Below are 20888 nucleotides of genomic sequence, written 5' to 3' on the forward strand. Positions count from 1 at the left end.
GTTTATTTATCTTCTATTCCTGGTGTTTATTTAAAGCTTTTCATTTTAAACGCGGTGATTGGAAGGCAAGTCAGGAGTTTAAAAGTCACCACAAATAAACTTTGTCTGAGGGGTCGACAGATTAGCAAGATCTCCTGTCTCTTTATATGATATTAACATGTGCTGAGAAAACATAACCAGATTTCTTTGCTGCCTGAAGTAATTAACAAAGCTATGCCCCCTCCCAACTTCCTCCCACCAACTCCTACCCCCTACTTTCAAGGTTTCTTTTCCTCTAACTTGCTCTTTTCCCAGCTTTTATGGAGGGCTTCTAGGCACTTCTTGCTGGATCTAAAACCAAGAGATGCGTATACGTGTAGCATCAGAAAGTCTTAGGTAGTTACAGTGTCAGAGAAGAATGGTATGTGGCTGGAATCCCCTGTCACCTGAATGGTTGAGTAAACATTGTTAAAGCTGAAAGCATTGTTTATTTGGGAAATGAGCAAAGGGTATTTATTCCAAGAGACTTGTAAATGAAATCAGCTTTCTCTATAAAATGTGGAGTTAGCAATGCTCCTGTTTGTCCTTCAATATATTTAAATTATCTCCATCTCATGTTATTTTAACACATTCTTGACTAAAAGTTAAGTCTTTGTCCCAGTAAAAGGCCCAGTTTTCCCCAGTAAGAAGTAAAAAGGCATTAGCACCAGAAAAGGCCTGATAATTAACTGCTACAATAAACTCACGACTTGACTTTACAGGGTCCTGTCAAAAGCATCTGCCTGGAATAAATCAACACAACTCCTCTCGGGGAAAGAGGACACAAGGCTTTCTGCTTTCTTCCTTGAAGAAAGTGAACATTGATCTGTGGTCCATTTCAATTTAAACAGTTCTACACTGGAGCCCAGGAGCCCCTCAACCTTCTGCAGACCTAGTGGATTCCAGAACAGGTTGCCAAGATGTTAGGACCTTCTGCTTTGGTTATGGAATTATAGGTTGCCATCTGCTCCTAGATAGAAAGGATTTTTACAGATGTTGACATCTGTAATGTCTGACACTCTCTGGGGAGCCTTTTGGAATTTTTGGACATTTGAGATGGAGAACGCCTGGAAGTACCATTACTGGAAGAAAAGGCATCTCTGGCTTTTCCTGGGGATTCTCAAAAAGCGCCACACTTCTCACAGAAGTCTTCCGGGTGACAGCAACTCCCTTTGGATTTCATGTAAAATCATGGGTTCTCGCAGCCATTCTCTTTTCCCCCACTTAGCAGGTTTGCCTTCTCAGTGACAGTTTATTTGTCTTTAGAGGCACTTCAGTGACAAATGTTTAAGGGAGTGCGGGACAATGGTGGAGAACAAGGAGGCAGTTCATTGAACTGACAGTGACCATACAGTAAATAGAAGGAGGTTCAGGCTCCACTGCTCGCCCAAGCACACAGCAATGCTTTTGTATGTGGCCACAAAGGACATAACATAAGGTCTCTGTTTATTTTTAACAATATCTAGCAATGTACACGAGCAATATGCGTATGTAAAGGGGAAAATTGGCTAGAGGGAACTACATTCTTGTACTAAGCAGCAGGACCGCCGTTGGCGTGGGCAGGGCCCCTAGAAATGTCCAAACGTAAGGAAGCAGCGCTTGGCATCTACTGCCACAAACGTAAGGGGCCACCATGCTCTGACCCATGTGGGATGCGCTGAAGCTCTCCCAATGGAGTCCACATGGGGAAGACGTGACTCAGAACCCGTAGTCTCTTTTCTTTGAAGAGTCAAGAGAAACTTCATGGAGTGGGGTTCCCTTGCTCATCACTCTCTGTGTTTGTACCCTGAGTCCATCCTGGCAATGCTATGTAGTATAGACTAAAAAGAGGGGGGAATGGCCCGAGAACTTTTGGAGCCATCAAACGCTGCATTGAAAATCTTTCTACTTTAAACTGTGGCTTTGCGTTATTAGCTTACTGGGTTTAACAGTGGATGTGCTCAAATAGAACCTCATGTATCCCTTTCAAGCCTGTGAAAAGAAAAGCATGCATTACTTGTTTTTTGACCTCTTACACCAAGGAACATCAGAAACACTTGTCAGCTGACCTGGTTTCTCCCATCTACCCAAAGCAAGGTTGTTGGGAAGCGTCATACTACAGATGCCTGTTTCCAGTGGGTCTTGCCACCTTGTGAGTTAGGTCAAGTAGGATGTTACTGTATTCTGTATGAGGACTAGCCTCTGCTGGACAGTTGAAAAGGTTCACCCTTGACTATCTGAATGACATAAGTAATGTGCTATTAGCATAAATACCTTCTAAGTCATCCATTTAATCAATTTCTTAAATCACAGAATGATCTACTACAAAATAGTGGACTGTATACACTATATTTTGGCACAAAGATGGTCATTCTCCCACTAGTAACCAGGGGCTCTAAATAAATGATTTCAACAATGTTTTATTAAAGGACGACAAGAGCCCTCGAGCTGCATTAATCGGGGAGAAGTCGAGTGGCACTTTTGTGATGGAAATGCTAAGCACATAATAGCACTGCGGAACAATGTGCAGCCACTTCATTCTTTCAGCCACGCTGACACCTCTTAAAGAGACACTGCAGGGAAGGATGTGGGAAAGATTTGCTTTCCGAGGAAGCTTTCAGCTCATATTTTGGAGAGCTACCTCCAAACCTTGTGTAATGTGCATGCAACAGAAGCAAGAAGGGCTGCTGAGATGCAGAAAGTTTTTTCCCTTAGTTTGGTAGCTTGGGTTCCATAATAAAATCAAATGTCTACATTTTTTTTTTTTGACATGGCATTTATCAAAACTCTTTGTTGCTGATTTTGTAGTGTTATGAGTCCAATTTTATAATGTGAATCAAAGTTTCAGTTACTCTCAATGGTGCTGATACATACTATAAGTAGCTGTGATGAGTTCTCCATAAGCTAACAAGAGCGCGTCTTAAAGTCTGCAAACAGGTGAATACACACACTGTCATAAAGGACATCCTCAATCTGTAACATAAAATAAAATAATTGTTTCCAGACTTTATGGACTCTCTTACATTTCTCGTTATTGCTATCTATTCTTACAATTTAATTTCTATGTTTAAACTTTGTAAGTTCTATAGGGTAGTTGTAGGTTCTTGGATGCCAGAATGGAGTAATACCTCACAACTAAATCTTACTGTATGTTTTATCACTAACCAGATGTTACTAAGCACCAAAAATAAGGACCATTTCAGTGAGGTTTGAGGCCTTTCTCATAGACATCTCTTCTGTGAAAATGCCATCATCCTACCTTCTGTTTTAATTCTGTTACCTTTTACCTGTCACTTAGTTGAACCTATTTGGAGCTACCTTTGTAGCAAACATTGAAGTAAGCTATTGTGATGACGAAAACTTATGTCTGTAGTCCTGTACAGTTGAAACGGGGCATGGAATAAAAAGAGTCCATTTCGGTTCCACAAGCATCTGTTGGGGATCTACTGTGTGTGGAGACCAAGGTGAGTATGTCTTGTCCCTGGAAAAGCCAGTAGTCAGGATGGGAGACAGACACACAGACACTTGCAACAACCAGTGGCGAGCACAGAGGATGACTGGATGATTTAACCCAACACTGTATTTAAAGAAAGCTTCTTGTAAGAGGTAACACTGAAGCTAATTCTGAAGACAGGAATGGGAGTTAGCAAGGAGAAAGGTGGGGAGGACATTTCCACTAAAGGGAACCACAGAGGGATGGAACCACATAGTGTGTGTGTGGGGGGGGGTGTGTGTGTGTATGTGTGTGTGTGGCCATTTTTTACCAGCAAAGAATACAGTAGGAAGTAGTAAGGATGAGGTTTGAAAGAAGGGGTTAATACCAGGTCATAGAAGCCTTGTATGTCAGGCTAAGCATTGACTTTACCTTGCACCGTGTACATGATGGGAAACCGCTGGGAAATCCCAGCTCAAAGTTCCAGAGGTTCGCTTTCTTAAACAGAACACACGATGGTTTTAAGGAGAACAGTCAGGAGGCTACTGCCAGGTCCAATGGACAAAGGACAGGAATGAACTAGAAGAACAGCACTGGGGGGAAGGAAGAAGGCAGAGTCAAAACACTGTGATTGGTCAGATACGGAGTGTTCAGGAAGGTGGGAGGCCAATATGACTGCTGGGCTTCTGGCTCAGAAAACTGCGTGGATGGTGTCATCGTTAGTCCCAGAAGAAGAAAGGTTGGAGGGCAAGTTATGTTTGAGAATATACAAAATAGCCAGTTGGCAATGAACTTCAGGAAACCAACTCCAAGTCTGAAGTTCAGAGCAGATCATGGTTACAACTCTGAGAGTAACACACCCAAAGAGAGTGTGGAGAGAAAGGAGTAAGTGGGCAGAGGAGGAGGTGTCCAGAAAAGGAATCCCAGAAAGGATAAGAGAAGGTCAAAGCGATCTGAAGAGGAGCAGGAGCAAAGCGTAATAAAGTTTCATGATACCTAAATGTTGAAATGCTTAAGAGACTAGTACTATGTATAAATCCTTTTTTTCTTACAATTTTTTAAATTTGTATAAATCTTAAAGACCAAGACAAAGTCACTGGATTTCTATATAAGTGACCAAAATATTCTTCATTATAACAGTAGTAATCATAATTATAATCACAACAAACTCAAGGAAAATAAGAAATTATCAAAATTTCATTAGAAGAATAGTATTATAATAATAAGTAATGATTAATATTATTAAGTCATTATTATGTGTCATACACAGAGCTGAGCATGTAATATATATTACATTATTTCATCATTATAAAAACTTTGTTATTTATATGATCACTGTGTTACAGAAGAAGGAACTGATGCTTAAATAATTTGACCATGGTTATTCAGTAAGTTGGTGAATATACAATCTAGATTTGTTTGTGTCAAAAGATTGCAATCATAACTTTAGTACCATATTCATTCTCAAAATGCAGAAAACCTGAATAGGCCATGAACTTTTGAAATATTGGACCAAATTCAAATGATTTTCTCTAATCATCTATCTGCAGCAGGAAATGTGCTACAGAGTGTTAGCAGTGCTGGCATGGTGGGTAATTATTATTTTCTTCCTTACAAGTTCATGTTTCCCATATTTTATCAGTAAATATATATTACCCTACTTTCATGATTAAAATGTTTTTAAATAATACTATTCAGAACCATAATTAAGAAAGAAGACAGTGTAGTTTCAGCACCTGTCATCACTGTGCCCAGTTATCCACACTTCAAAGGAACATGCCCTCCTTTCCCTCATTTGCTCAGTGTACCTCAAATTTTCAGGAAAGAGAAGTGGTATGTTTTGAAGCCTAAAATAATTCAAACTGTAAACTCGTTCTGTTTGAAAAAACATATGCAGATGAATAAATCATAAAAACATAAAAATGTTAAGAGCAAGAAGGGTCTCAAAAGTTCTTTTATTTATCCATTCATTCATCCATTCATGCAAATGTTTATTGAGCACTTGCTATGGACCATGTGACATGCTAATCACTAGGGATACAGCAGGGAACCAAAAAATGAAACTTCCTTTCTGCAAGAAGTGTGGGCCATGCTAGAAGACTGCTTTCCTGGGTATTGTTCCCTGTGTTCTGTAACAAGACCATTCTTCCACTAGTAAAGAATGACCACATACCTTCTTAGTCTATAACTGTTCATTAAGCTTTTTCTTCATCTTTCATTTCTCAAAATGTGTACATGCCCCTCAGACATGTGTGGGAAAACATAAGCTGTCGTGTATATATGACTGATCATCTTGGGTTTTTTAATGTGTTTTACAAGTGAAAGAATTAAATCCTATAATTTTTCAGCTCATTGTACAGTTGTCTTCTTCCAGTGAAGTTCTTATAGAAGAGCTAAGGCAAAAATTGTTAGGACATTTTCAGGAATTAAAACGTGCCCTGATTCTTCACATATGCCTAAATGAAAATGTACCATTATATTCTGGAAGAACAAATTATCTATAATGAGTTATTAACCATAAAATTGAATACTGGATACTATTTATAAAACAAACATCAGTATGCTCTAGATACCATGTGACCCATACATCACATTGTTGGCCTTTTTGGTGTAGCCAGACCCCTCCGTAAGGCACGGCCAGCCCTTATCTAAATCACATCTTTTCTATCTGGTTAGCCCAAGAACTCCAAGGAAAAGAAAATTACCTCCCAGAAACTGAGGGCGAAGCCAGACCTCTTTTTGGGCAAGGTTAACTTCTTTACTACGCAGTGGGCTATATATATCCATATTTACCATATTAGAAATTGAAGATAAATTGTGAAAATATTTAATAATCAATTTGAAAATAACAAACCAATAACATGTTAACATAAATAACATATATATTTTTATGAATAAGTCTATTTTCCAAAACAAAAGAAATTTAATGAGAAGGCAGCTGCATTTCCATATCTGCTTTTGCAGTCACTCTGTTCTGATATGATATATGTGTATATGTATATATATGTATATATGTATATATGTTTTTTAGATATGTAGTTAGAAAAGGCAGAAATAATTTAATAGCATTTTCCAATACTTGTGGACATTTTTCTTTGATACACAACAACACTCAACAAATGGTAAATTTTTAAAGATTAATTGTAAGGCAGAATCTGAAACCATATCAATACATATTTCATAATCTATAACATTAAAATCCATTGGTCTATCTTGTTATTTCACTGGTCCTTTTATCATGCATGGTTCTTTAAAAAATATTTGTCACTGAGTTATGAAGATAATACAAATATTGACACTTTTTATTTTATGATATTAAATAAATACCATTTGTCAATATCACCACTGATCTCATCATAAATTCTCTACTTGTTGGAAATATATCAGGTCCTCACAGTGCAGGACACAAGTTTTCCAAAATTCTCATTTTTGCATGGAAGATCAAAAGTTATTACTAGCAACAAATCATGTGATTTTCCTTGAATTGTGTTTATTTCTGACAAAATGTTTGCCAAATATCCATGTCTGAATAAACACAGCTGTCTTTCATTTTCTTACGTAAAAATGATCTTCCCTGGAAAAAGTGGCTAGCTCAGTTCACAATTCAAACAACCAAACAAGTGTTTTTCCTCGAGAAAACCATTTGATCATGCAGTAGAAATGCCTTAAAAGTACTTCCCATTTCATCATATAGAATATTTAAATGATATGTACTCACAGGTCAAGATTAAATACTTTTATTGTTTTATTAAAGCCATTCTTAGATGCAACTGTCCAATTTTTGTAATGGAAGTACATTGCAGTGAAGAATTTGACTACTGGGATAGTTTGGTGTGATTGCCTTCATTTGTGATAAATCACCATCAGTTTTACTCACCATTGCTTTTGCTCCATCAGTGCAAACAAATGTCAACACAGTGCAAAAGGAAAATACTGCCTTGGGATTATTATGAAAACAGTCTTGCAGATGTTCCAGAAATCTGTACACCACTTTTTGAAAATTACAGATATATTTTTTCCTTTCTAATACTTACATTTTACCTCATTATTACTTTCATGTCATATTGCCCTGGCCAGGATTTCCATGCCAGTGTTAAGTAAGAGTACATGACAGCAGGAGGCTATTGTTTTTATATTTGGACTCTATGGGTGATACTGCTAATGATTCTACTATGATGCTTGGTATAGATTTCTAGTATATGCTTTATTAATTTAAGGGTATTCCTTTTCAGTTTCTCTTTGTTTATTGGTCTATTGAGGAATTCTTTTTGAGCTGTTGTTCATGATTTGTATTTTTATAAAATAAAATCAATTTCATTTAGATTCCCAAAATATTAATGTAACATTGCATAAAATATTTTTAATTAAAAATTTCAATTATAATTGACATACAATATTATATTAGTTTCAGGTGTACAACATAATGACTAGACCTTTATGTATCTTACAAGGTGATCACCCTGATAAATCTTGTATCCATCTGATACCATATCTTGTTACTACAATATTATTGTTCAATATTATTGTACAAAATGAGCTCAGACAATTAAGTTCACGAACTCATCCTAGAAAAAGCACCACATACTATATTGATGAATATCACCATGGTCACCTTCAAAGTACTCCCCTTGGGAAGCTATGCACTGACACCAGCGCCTAGTCCACCCTTCAAAGCAATTTTGGAACTCTTTTTCTGGAATGGCCATCAGAGCTGTCATCATATTACCCTTGATGTCCTGAATGTCATCAAAATGTCTTCCTTTCAATATTTCCTTTACCTTTGGGTAAAGAAGGAAGTCATCAGGGGCCAGATCAGGTGAGTAGGGAGGGTGTTCCAATACAGTGATTTGTTTACTGGCTAAAAACTCCTTCACAGACAGTGCCATGTGAGCTGGTGCATTGTCGGCGAAAGTTCAGATCGTCTAAGTTTTTCACATAGCCTTTTCAGCAGTTCCAAATAGTAAACTTGGTTAACTGTTTGTCCAGTTGGTACAAATTCATAATAAATAATCCTTTTGGTATCAAAAAAAGGTTAACAACATCAATGCAAGACGTTCACGAACTTAATTGTCAGACCTCATAGTACAATATTCCTTAAGCTATACTGTACATCTCCATGACTATTTTGTAACTACTAATTTGTAATCTTTAAACGCTTCCCCTTTTTCACCCATTCTCCCAAACCCCCTCCCATCTGGCAACCCTCAAAATGGTCTCTAGATCTATGAGTTTGTTTCCGTTTTGTTTGTTTGTTATCTTTTTCTTTAGATTCCACATATAAGTGAAATCATATGGCATTTTTCTTTCTCTATCTGACTTACTCCCCTCACCATAATACCCTCTAGGTCCATCCATGTTACTGCAGATGACAAGATTTCATTCTTTTTTATGGCTGAGTAATGTCCCATTGTATGTATGTACCCCCTCTTTTTTATCCATTCATCCATTGATAAACACCCAGGTTGCCTCCACATCTTGGCTGTTGCAAATAATGCTGCAGTGAACATATGGATGAACATGTCCCCTCGAAGTAGTGTTTTGTATTTCTTCAGCTAAATAACCAGAAGGGAATTACCGGGTCCTTCTTTGTCTCTTGTTATAGACTTTGTTTTAAAATCCATTTTGTTTGGTATAAGTATTGCTGCCACAGCTTTTTGTTTGTTTCATTTTCATGAAATATCTTTTTTACATCGCTTTATTTTCAGTCTTTGTGTGTCTTTCAATCTGAAGTGAGTCTCTTACAGGGAGCATATGTAAGGATTTTGTTTTCTTATCCATTCAGCTATACTATGTCTTTTGACTGGAGCACTTAATCCATTTACTTGAAAATAATTATTGATAGATATGTAGTTATTGCCATTTTATTATTCATATTTTTAATCTTTTTTTCCCTTTTTCTTTTTAAATAAGTCCCTTTACATTTCTTGTAATGCTGGTTTGATGGTGTTTTCTTGTTTGAGAAGTTCTTTATCTGTTCTTCAATTCTAAATGATAGCTTTGCTGGGTAGAGTAATCTTGGTTGTAAGTTCTTGGTTGTAGGTCCTTGCTTTTCATCACTTTGAATATTTCATGCCAATCTCACTGGCCTGCACAGTTTCTGTTGAGAAATCAACTGATAGAGCAATGGGAGCTCCCTTATAGGTCACTAATTGCTTTTCTCTTGCTGGTTTTAAGATTCTCTTTGTCTAAGCTTTGTCATTTTAATTTGATGTGTCTTGGTGTGGGCCTCCTTGGGTTCAACTTGTTTGAAATTCTCTGTGCTTCCGGGGTTCAAATGTCTATTTCCTTCACCAGGTTAAGAAAGTTTTCCACTATTAATTTTTCAAATAGGTTCTCAATTCCTTGTTCTCTCTCTTCTCCTTCTGGTACCCTTATGCAAATATTGGTGTGCTTGATGTTCTCCCAGTGGTCCCTTAAACTATCCTCATTTTTTTTGGATTCCTTTTGCTGTTCTGATTGGGTGTTTTGTTCTACCTTATTTTCTAAATTGCGGATTCAATCCTCTACTTCATCTAATCTACTGTTGATTTTCTCGAATGTATTCTTGATTTCAGTTATAGTATTCTTTATTTCTGATTGGTTCTTTTTTATGTTTTATGTCTCCATTTTTATGTTTCCTATCTCTTTGGTGAAGTTCTCCCTGAGATCATTGAACACCCTAATAACCAGTGTTTTGAGCTCTGCTTCTGGTAGATTGTTTGTCTCCATTTTGTTTAGGTCTTTTTCTGGAGTTTTGTTCTATTCTTTCATTTGGGACATGTTTCTTTGTCTCCCCATTTTGGTTGCCTCCCTGTGTCTGAGTCTCTGTATCAGGTAGAGCTGCTATGTCTCCTGGTCTTAGTATAGTGGCCTTATGTAGTAGGTGTCCCGTGGAACCCAGTGGTGCAGTCTCCCTGGTCACCTGAGCTGGGTGTTGCATGTCTGTCTTTTGTGTGGGTTGTTTGTGCCCTCCTGGTGTAGTTGAGCCTTGGTTTCTGTTTGCACATCAATGAGAATTATTGACCCTTAAGCTGATTGGTTGTGAGGACTGGCCATGACTACAGTGGAGGATCTGTTGTACAGAGGCTGACCCTACGCAGCAGGATTTGGTTTAGCAGGGCTTTGGTGCCTACCCAACCTGCCCTTTGGGTGTGTTGTCCATGGAGGCAACTGGGTGGTGCTCCAGCCACTGGGTGCTGGCCCCAGGCCTTCCTGGCAGGGGCCCCACTGCAGGACTAGTTCACCTGCAGCGTGTGCCCTGCCAGGGCAACCTGGAATGAGCCACAAAGCAATCTGCAGATGGCCACCACCTGCACTGGACTTGGAGGTGCCTGGGAGAGGCCAAGCCTTGAACTGAGGTCATCTGCATCCAATGTCAGGGTTGGGGCTGCTTAACAAGAGATATGGGGCAAGCTCAGGCCAAATTCTGCTTGTTTGGTATTTGTGAACCTTTGAGATATTTTAAGAACCTCCATAGCATGAGCCAAGACTAGCCATTTGTATGGAAAAGCCACTGGAAGCAGGTTGGCTGGGCCCAAAAGTTGGGTGGGGTGTGGTCCCAGAGAATCACCATGGTGGGGCCAACAGTGTTAGCCAGGTCTATGGAGACTCAGAGATAGTGCCAACCTAAGTCTGAACACTGGGAGGGAGGAGGGCTCAACAAAGAAACAATGGCTTCTGCCAGCAATTCTGTCTGGGTGAAAGCTGCCCTTCCAGCTCTCACTCTGAAGCCAGACAATTCAGTTTCTCCTACTATGTTCCTGACACCTTTCAAGCTGCTGCCCCAGTGCTGGATCTCAGAAAGACTGAGTACATCAATGAGTAAGTCTGTGTGCAGGCCTTTCAAAAAGAATGACTGGGACTCCAGCAGCCCTCTGTTTCACTCAGTTGCAATCTCCACTTGTTTTCACAGCCAGAAGTTGTGGGGACTTCTCTTTGTGGCACTGGGATCCTGGGCTGGGAAGCCTGGTGTGAAGCTGGAACCCCTTTTTCCTCCAGGGTGTACCTTCATAGCCAAGATATTCCTCCCAATTTTTAACCACGACACGTGGGTGTGGGACCATTCTGTTCTGCATGTCCACCCCTTTTACTAGTCTTCTTTATATCCTTAGTTGTAGAACTTCTGTTCAACTAGACTTCAGGTGCTTCTCAATGATGGTTGTTCTGTAGCTTAGTTGTAATTTTGATGAGGTCATGAGAGGATGCACAGCATCTACCTACTCTGTGATCTTGACTGGAAATGCCATATTTTCTTAGTTTTAATTTCTAAATTCTGTGTTTATATCTTCATTCTTTTTTAACCTTTTACACACCTTCTTTCTTTTGAAGTTTTGTTTATATTATTGGTCTTTTCAAGCAACAAGTTTTGAGTTTCATCTATAAAATTCACGCAGGGATTAATTGCTTCTTTTGTTGTTCTATTCTACTGCACCATTATTGATTTTATTTTGCTACTTTATTTTTTGTTGTTGTTTTTTTCTTTTCTTGGGTAGCTGCATTAAATGCTTAGCTCATTTATTTTTATTTTTCATGCTTTCTAACAAGTTGATTTCTGGATACTAATTCTCCTCTGTGCAAATTTTAAGTCACATTTCACAGACTTTGATGTGCTAGTCTCTTATTGCAATTCATTTCTAAAGAGTACATATTTCTCATTTTGATTGACTCTTTAACCTCAGAATCATAGAGATTATGTGTTTAAGTTTTTAGGTGTTATTTTCTCATTTTATCATTTTAATCCAAATCATTAATGAACATTACCTAGTAATTTTTACTTTTTTGCAACTTAATGCTATTTCATTTATGAATATTAATGATCAAATTTCATATATATTTAGGTATATAAAAAGGAAGGTGTAATCTCCAATTTTTATAGTGTTCTTCTTTACAACAGCATAGCAATTATCTTAATTCTTTATATCTCCTTTTCTGTTTGTTTGTTTTTTTCAGAAATATGTTAAAGTCTTTCACGTTGGAGTCTGTGAAATCATCAGAATTGATTCATCAATTTGTCCTTTTATTTCTATCAGGTTTTTCATATGTATTTTGAGAGTATAATATTCAATACATTTCATTACATGACCATTTAATCTTTTTTTGTTTAACGGTTTTTATTGGGGGAAGGGGAACAGGACTTTATTGGGGAGCAGTATGTACTTCCAGGACTTTTTTTCCAAGTCAAGTTGTTGTCCTTTCAATCTTAGTTGTGGAGGGTGCCGTTCGGCTTCAAGTTGTTGTCCTTTCAGCCTTAGTTGTGGAGGGCACAGCTCAGCTCCAGGTCCAGTTGCTGTTGCTAGTTGCAGGGGGCGCAGCCCACCATCCCTTGCAGGTTTGAACTGGCAAATCCTGTGGTTGAAAGGATGCGCTCCAACCAACTGAGCCATCTGGGAGCTCAGCGGCAGCTCAGCTCAAGGTGCCATGTTCAATGTTAGTTGCAGGGGGCGCTGTCCACCATCCCTTGTGGGAGTTGAGGAATTGAACTGGCAACCTTGTGGTTGAGAGCCCACTGGCCCATGTGGGAATCGAACCGGCAGCCTTCGGAGTTAGGAGCACGGAGCTCTAACCGCCTGAGCCACCTGGCCGGCCCCATTTAATCTTTATGGCAGAAATATAACAATATGAAACAGAAGTCTACCCTTTTTAATGACTTTTGTCTTTAATTCTATTTGTCTCATAATACTGTTGCTGTATCAGCTTTTATTTTGTTAATTTGTGCTATTTTTTATAAAATAAACTTCAATTTGTTTTGTTATTGGAAGGTACTGTATACACATTGAAAATTTAAAAGATACAGTTAATCAAAATGAAGAGAATAAAAAGCACCCATAATAGTAACACCTAGAGATAATCTACAAGTATGTACGTTTACATATAACCTTTCAGTATTTGCTATATATTTAAATGAAATCAAAGTGTACATTTTATTTTATAATTTCTTTCATTGTACTCACATAACCTTTATCACTTCTTCAGGGGATTATAGATATAGCTTCTTATATCTCTTCATTTTCAATCTTTTTATGTTCTTTTATTTTACTTCTTATAAAGAATATATAGTTAGCTAGGGTGAGTTTTATTTGATTGGTACTATTTTTTTTTAATCCAATGAAGCATTTATGTTTTTATAAGCAATTTAAATCTATTTACATTTACTGGTTTGTTTCCACTTATTTTTACCTTCTTCCTTTTTATTTTAAATTTACCATGCTTTTTTTCCCCAAAAAATAATCCCACTTTGACTACCTTTCTTGGATGGATCACGTCTTTTTTTACTGTTGTTTTCCCGGATGTCTCCCCACCCCACCCCCAAATCTCCCAATTGTTTGGAAGTTATATTCTATTCTTTCTAACATTTATCTTAAAATTTAGCCCATATATTATTTTTCTTTCAAGGTCTAAATTTAATCAGTTTCCATATTATCCTCCTAAGGAAAACAATAACTTTTCCTAAGCCTTTCCTCCTTCCACCATCCCCACACTTCCATGTTGTATCATAAAAATTGTTTCTTCTGATTTGTTATTGATATTTTTTCTTTGCAATCCATCTTTCCTTAGTATTAACAATACATATTACTGGTTTCTTTGCAGAGGATAGCAAGATAGAGGTAATAAATTATATCTACCTTAAAGAATTGTTATTAGGTAAAAGGGAAGTAAGAAAACTTATTTTCCCAGGAACCAAAGTTCCTCTTACGGAAGCATTTGTCTATTTAGGAAGAACCTTGATAAGTTTTTTGGTAGGGACATGTTGGGAGGCTCCAGAGTAAAAAGGATTGACTAGAGAAAACAAAAAGAAAATTCAAGTGCTTTTTATGAGATATAAACCATAATTTGTGGTGGGGAAATAAAAAATGAGAGTAGAAGAGCATGAGAAAGAGGAGAGCAGGACAGGACACAGCAACATGGCAAGAGATGGCAAGCTTGGGTTGACAGAAATAGTGGATACACTTAAAGAGAATAGGGAATATCTAATAGTCACTTTAAATGATCTGCTATATGGAACTAACATATATATCCTTCACTGTGATCTATAAAACTCCTATAAAAATATACCCCACATCACTATGCCTCATTGACTCTTGATTTTTGTAAGTGATGGTGGGGTATGATTAAAGAAGAAAGAGCTTTGCTCACAATGGGTCAGTGATGGAGTAGAAATAACAGATCCAAGATGCAGAGTGGGGAATGAGCAGACAGGAAAAGCAGAAAATTTGATTAAGAAGGGAGTAGGGAAAAAAGAAAATGATACCCTAGGAATTGACTGAAAAACCTGGGACTCTCTATAGAACCAGGTATGGAGGTTCCAAATCTTAATATGCAGGAACATGGGCCAATGGTCAATGAATAGTAGCTGTTACTATCACTGGAAAATGGAAACAATATCAACCCTACCTCCGGCAGAGGGTAAATGCAAACCAAATGAGTTCATCCTCTGACGTTCATCCTGTGCATGGAGGCCCATTTAAATATGAGGTGCTTTTATGATAGTTGAACCTATAAGCCATGCTACCCTAGTCACAGGGATAGAGTCATCTCAAATATATCAGGCCCTGGGAACTTCTCTGCTTCAACTTCTGATATAAACATTACAGAAAGAATGGCAAAGGTAGCTTTCATCAGTGATAAAGTTTGAGGATTCCTTATGTGTGACTACTACTTTTGCCTCCCTTGCTGTCGCTTGTTTTAAACATTCCTTTTCATCTCAGTTGTATATATATATAAAGCATCCCAGAGCCAAGCTAAATCCAAGCTAAGCCAAAATTTGGAAAAAAATCTTCTTGTCAACTAAGCACATTCCAGGCATGCCATCTGACTTCAATCTGTTTGTGATGTCACTGGTGAGAATGTTTCTCTCAGGAAGGAAACTTGCTTGGTTGTAAGTGAGGCTTTAGCCCTTTCCAGCTATTCATTCAAGCAATTCATTAAGTGCCTCATATATACCAGGAACTATGCCATATACGATGGAGACATGTCATAATTATCATTGCCATCATTATCGTCAGTCAGTAATGAATAGCAGAGTCAATTGAGGGATGGCATGGGGAAAGGGATGATGCAGCTACTCCCACAGTTCCATCAACGCCCTCCAAGTCATCCAAATAAATGTTGATATTAGCTACATGAAAATGATGACATGCTTGCCAACTCAGCACAATTTCAAGACAAGTTTCCCAATCTCCTTTGTCATTGGAGATCCTAAGCTCCCGGACATAGAAATTTTGAGATGACACGATAGCAGCAATTTCTCTGGCCTCCTCCTTAGTTCCTCAGCTTCAGCCTTTGCACCTCTGGTCTCCCCATCCCTCTTCCATCAGCTCTACTCCCCAGTGATGTCTCTTACCCACCAGTTCAGGCTGCAACACTATTGGACTGTCCTCTCCACTCTTTATGTGGCTTCTGTCACAGGGACACTTTTGTGCACCCAGCCTGTAGAGGGTGACAAGCGACCCTGGGCCTGACACAGGCCCAGCCAGCTCAAGTGTCCTTGGTGCCTACTTGTCCAGGATGGGGGATGCTATAATTGAATTTTATCCCTCCCTTCTGAATTCATATGTTGAAATCCCAACCCCCAGTACCTCAGGATATGAACTTATTTGGAAATAAGATTGTTGCCATTGTGATGTGATTAGTGAAGTTAAAATGAAGTCATACTGGAACCAACCAACATGACTGGTGTTCTTATAAAAAGGGGAAATTTGGACACAGTCACACGCACACAGAGAGAACACATATGAAGATGAAGGAAGATTGAATGATGCTTCTACAAGCCAAGGCACACCAGAGATTGCCAGGAAACTACCAGAAGCTGGGGAAGATGCACAGAAAACGTTCCTCCTCACACAACCCTGCCGCTATCTTGATCTCAGATTTCTAACCTCCAGAACAGTGAGACAGTCTCTGCTGTTTAAGCCACTCGGTTTGTGATACTTTGTTAGGCAGCCCAAACAAACTAACACAGGGGGTTTGAAAAAAATATTAAGTTTAGAAAAGTGACAGTATCGTGGTCAAATTTTTTATTCCTTTCATTGAGAATTCTAGTACTGTGGTATACTCTGTAGTTAGACTATATTTTAAAGAAAGACTATTCTCCCAAAAGTAAATATCATAATATCACATTATATATGACAACAGCTCCTTCTAAGGCCACATTCAATTTAACAGGTGCCAAAACTTATTGAGTGTTTCCCATACTTCAGTGTGAATAAGAATTATCTGGGCAGCTGGTTTAAAATGTAAATTCCTGGGCTCCACTCTTATATCTACTGAATCAGAATCTCTGAGAGACAAGGCATGAGAATCTGTGTTTTTGACAGGCATTTCCAGAAATTTTATTGATCCCACTTTGAGGAACAGTGATGGGAGCTGAAGGAATGCTGAGACTTCATGCAAAGTCTATTGGATGGAGTCAAGGCATGTTTTGGTGTACTGTTATGGCAAGTTCTTAAATCCCACTACAGAAACAGTAACCTTTCTAGCTAACATCTAACAGAATCTCACCAAAGTACTTATTATGCATCTTAAATTAAAATAATCTTATTATAGAACCCCTTTCTACAAAAACCATATCATCATAGTTTAATGAAGTAGAAAATTACTCCTAATTGGGTTTGTTTCCCCCAAGTAAAGGCAAGAGTCAAGAAGAGCCAGAAAATTTCATTCATTTATTCAGTAAATGTTCAGCACTCTTCTAGGCATTGGAGAAAAAAACAGCGATTGAACTGTCCCTAAAGTAGAAACCAAGATGAGATGAGAATTCTGGCAACTACTGCCACTTACTTCCTTATACTACGAGTCTCAGTTTTCCCTATATAGAAAATGGGTATGTAGTGATAGTAAAAAAATACATCTTAAATGTATTTATATGTATAAAACTCGTATGCATTTTTAGAGAACAAAAAGATGATACAATGGTTGGATAACTTAAATGCCATAGTAGAGATTTAAAGCTATAGTGTTGCTTTGACAAATAATACTGCTAAGGTTCTGTGTGACTTACTCATCCCTGCATACACAATTTATTTGTGAATCCTAGCTGGAGGAAGGAAAGATTTGTATGTTGGATGGTGTTAATAGCTCCTTTTAATAGGAAACACCCAGGACAGAGATGTGTTTCTGATTTGCTCAGTTATCCTAACATATCTGGCCAGAGCCCTGGAGAGATTAAGTTTCAAGAAAAGAGATGTGATCATAGGTTTTCAAACAAGATGGAAAGGTGTTACTAACAGAATTAACATTCCAAACCACATTAAAAAGTAAAGAAAATAAGAATTTCTGTTCATAACAACTACTAAATATTAGTTTTCTGTGTTATTCAATATAGTTTAGGAGACAGTCAAAAAGCAGATAGAGGATAAAATAGGCTGTACTTTCAATTTAAGGCTAATTCAATTTTCATAGATGGTACCAAAATGTAAGTTCCCCCAGCAAGTGCTGTCTTAAAACCTCACATATTTATAATTGTATAAATTGTTTTGCCAATGTTTATAGACATTTTCTTTTAATATCCGTAAGTGTGTATTTCTAAAAACCCAATGCTAGATTTGAAAATAGAACTTTGGGGAAAACACAGCAATCATCTACTACCATGCATCCACTACAAACAGGAAGAGCCAAACTGTGTAATTTAGCAGCAAAGCTTGTTTTTCTTCTGAGTTCCAGTCTCTTATTTCAGGGTTTTCTGTGGAGTTTTAGAAAAAATATCGAAGACACGGTGCCTAAATCCACTGCCACTTTAAGAGGATACAACATGCCTATTAATAATTGTATTACTTCTCTATTATTGCTAAGAATAATGATGGGCTAGAAGCATTGGCCCCTGAGCCGAATTTACCCTGAAATGTTTTCAATTAACTCTTGGCACCGGCAGGAAAGCATCAAACCTTTCCCAGGCTGAAATATGGAAAATCTGCAGGGAACATCTCAGCAGGAGAGGAATTTCATTAAAACGAGCACATCATAATCCAACGACTTCTGCTCTCCCTCTAAGCCTCCCTATTGATAAGGAGTCCGAGGCGATTTTTATGGATTTGCAAAGAGAAATGATTTCATAAGATCCTTTCAGAAAAGTTGCTTTCGCCTGTGCCTTTGAATTATTATCTGCTCGCTGATGAAAAAATGGTCAGACATTTGGCTTAACTGTGACTGCTCCATAAGAGGCTGAGCTGAAGGGAGTTGAGGACATAGCATCAGCCCGCAGACAGCTGCTTTCTGCAGTCGCTGTAGGATCTGACATGGGGACAGTTTTCCCAGGTCTCTGTAGAGTGACATACTGTTACAATCTGCATTTTGAATGACCTGCTTGGAGAGGCGAGAAGCAGACTTCTAAAGGAATGAAATCAGCAGCCACTCAATCTACTAGCTTTCAAATATATAATAAATCCATTTCAGAAAAAGTTCAGTTGCTCATGTGGCTGTGTGTCGGGGGATTGGAAGCCATTGAGGGAAGCAGCATAAGGAAGCAAAGAAATTTGTTTATGGGTTTTTTAAATATACATCTCTGTTTTCCACCTCTTACCCCAATTCAACTTTGGATTCTCTTGTTAAATGTGTCCTGAGAAAGAAAGGAAGGCCTCAGTTTTCCTACCTGTGAGATCACAATAATAGTCATACTATACGGACAGAAAATACTGTGGATATTAAAAGATATACCATATGTAAAATGTTCAGCAAGTGTTGTTGTAATATTTGTTTTTGCCATATTGAAAAGTAAAACATTAAAGTACTAGACTAGTACTCTTCAAAACTGTCAAGGTCATCAAAAACAAGAAAAGTTTGAGAAACTGTCACAGCCAAGAAGAGCCTAAGGAGACCTGATAAGTATAAATAATGTGGTATCGTGGATGGGATCCTGGAACAGAAAAAAAAAAAAAGAAGAAGAAGGAAAGAAAGGCAAAAACTAAGGAAATCAGACTTAACTATAGATTTTAGATAAGGATAATTTATCTCTGTTGGTTCATGGATTGTAACAAACGCACCATACATATGTAAGATATTAGTATAGGGAAAACTGGGTGAGGGGGGATATGATAACTCTCTCTACTAGTTTCTTCATTTTTTTGTAAATATAAATCTGTTCTAAAATAGTTCTTTCAAAACAAACAAAAAACAACCAAAGCATTGGTTGCAATTAAAGTGACCTTTTATAAATAGCATTCCATCCTAATAAAAGTGAGATCATGAATGCATTTGTTCTTTCACCACACACACACACACACACACACACGCACACGTTACAACACACCACACATATGCACACACACCACACACACCATACACTTATTGTACACATGTACACACATGCACACACATGAGCACACACATGTACAACACACTAATACATGCACATGAGCACTCACACAAACACACTCACATGTACACATACACATGCACACATAGAAACTGCTCCTGCCCTATATCTTGAATGCTGGCTTACATGTAGTAAGGGTTCAGTACATTTGTCACTGGACGACCTATGTATCTCATGTACTCAAGCTATTTCATCTGTCACCTCCCCGTGGACAGCTCCAGGGCTGCCCTCTCTGCGTTCCTTCTGCATGTCCAGTTCCCCCCAGGGCGCACCTTCTCAACTCAATCCCCTGGACTTTGAAACCTCACAAAACACACCCTTTCCCAGCTTCCTACAACTAATAACTCTGATTGACAACACGTCAGGATGCGCGAGACAGGTTCATGAGTCATGAGGAATGTTCAAAAACTTCTTTCTTATTTTTCCACATTTCCTGTCACCAAAGTCCTGCAGTTATTTCTTAGGGATGTCACATTTGTCTCTTTCATCCATTTCACCCTATTCCAGTCCTTCCTCCCTCTTCTTTTCAGCCTTCAAAGTTTGAGCAGTCCATTTTTAGAGTTGACATCAATCCCATAGTCCACTGAACTTTGCTATATGTAAGTTTTATATGTTTTCCTAACTCCATTTCCTTCTCACAAACAACCCTGTGAAAGCAGCACTACTGTGATCCCATTTTATAGGAGACCACGCACAGGAAGATAAAGTTACTTGCTCTTGATCACACAGCATGTCAGTTCTAGAGCTGGTTTTTAACACAGGTCCCGCTGACCCTAGAGTCCATGTTTTTAACCTTGATACTCTACGACCTAAGCTACACCTAAACATACCACATAGTGCTTAGCCTTACCCATCTGAACATTGCTTTCACCTGAATTACCTCATCTGATGTTTACAACAAATCGGTGTGGCCTGCTGGATGGGTGCTATGATGGGCCCATTTTGCAGATGAGAAAACTGAGGCAAAGAGAAAGAAAGTGATTGACTGAAGGTCTCAGGTTAGATTTGTGGTTTAGCTGAAACTCAAGAAGAGAAGCTCCTTATGACTGGCATTTTTTTTCCTACATGTATATATTTTTTTCCAATAAATTCATTATTTCATATGAGTATAAATGGCTTCATTGAGACATAATTCACATACCATGAACTCATCCATTTAAAGTATACAATTCA

General features: G+C 38.1%; 1 long non-coding RNA gene across 3 annotated transcripts in view; it reads right to left on the reverse strand.

The window, feature by feature from the left end:
- The window catches only part of LOC141571141 (uncharacterized), a 466720-nt gene that overhangs the window by 73088 nt on the left and 372744 nt on the right, over positions 1-20888 (reverse strand). The window lies entirely within an intron of this gene.

Source organism: Rhinolophus sinicus, chromosome 16 (assembly GCF_057876585.1).
Source record: "Rhinolophus sinicus isolate RSI-liver-muscle chromosome 16, RSI-T2T, whole genome shotgun sequence".
NCBI lineage: Eukaryota > Metazoa > Chordata > Mammalia > Chiroptera > Rhinolophidae > Rhinolophus > Rhinolophus sinicus.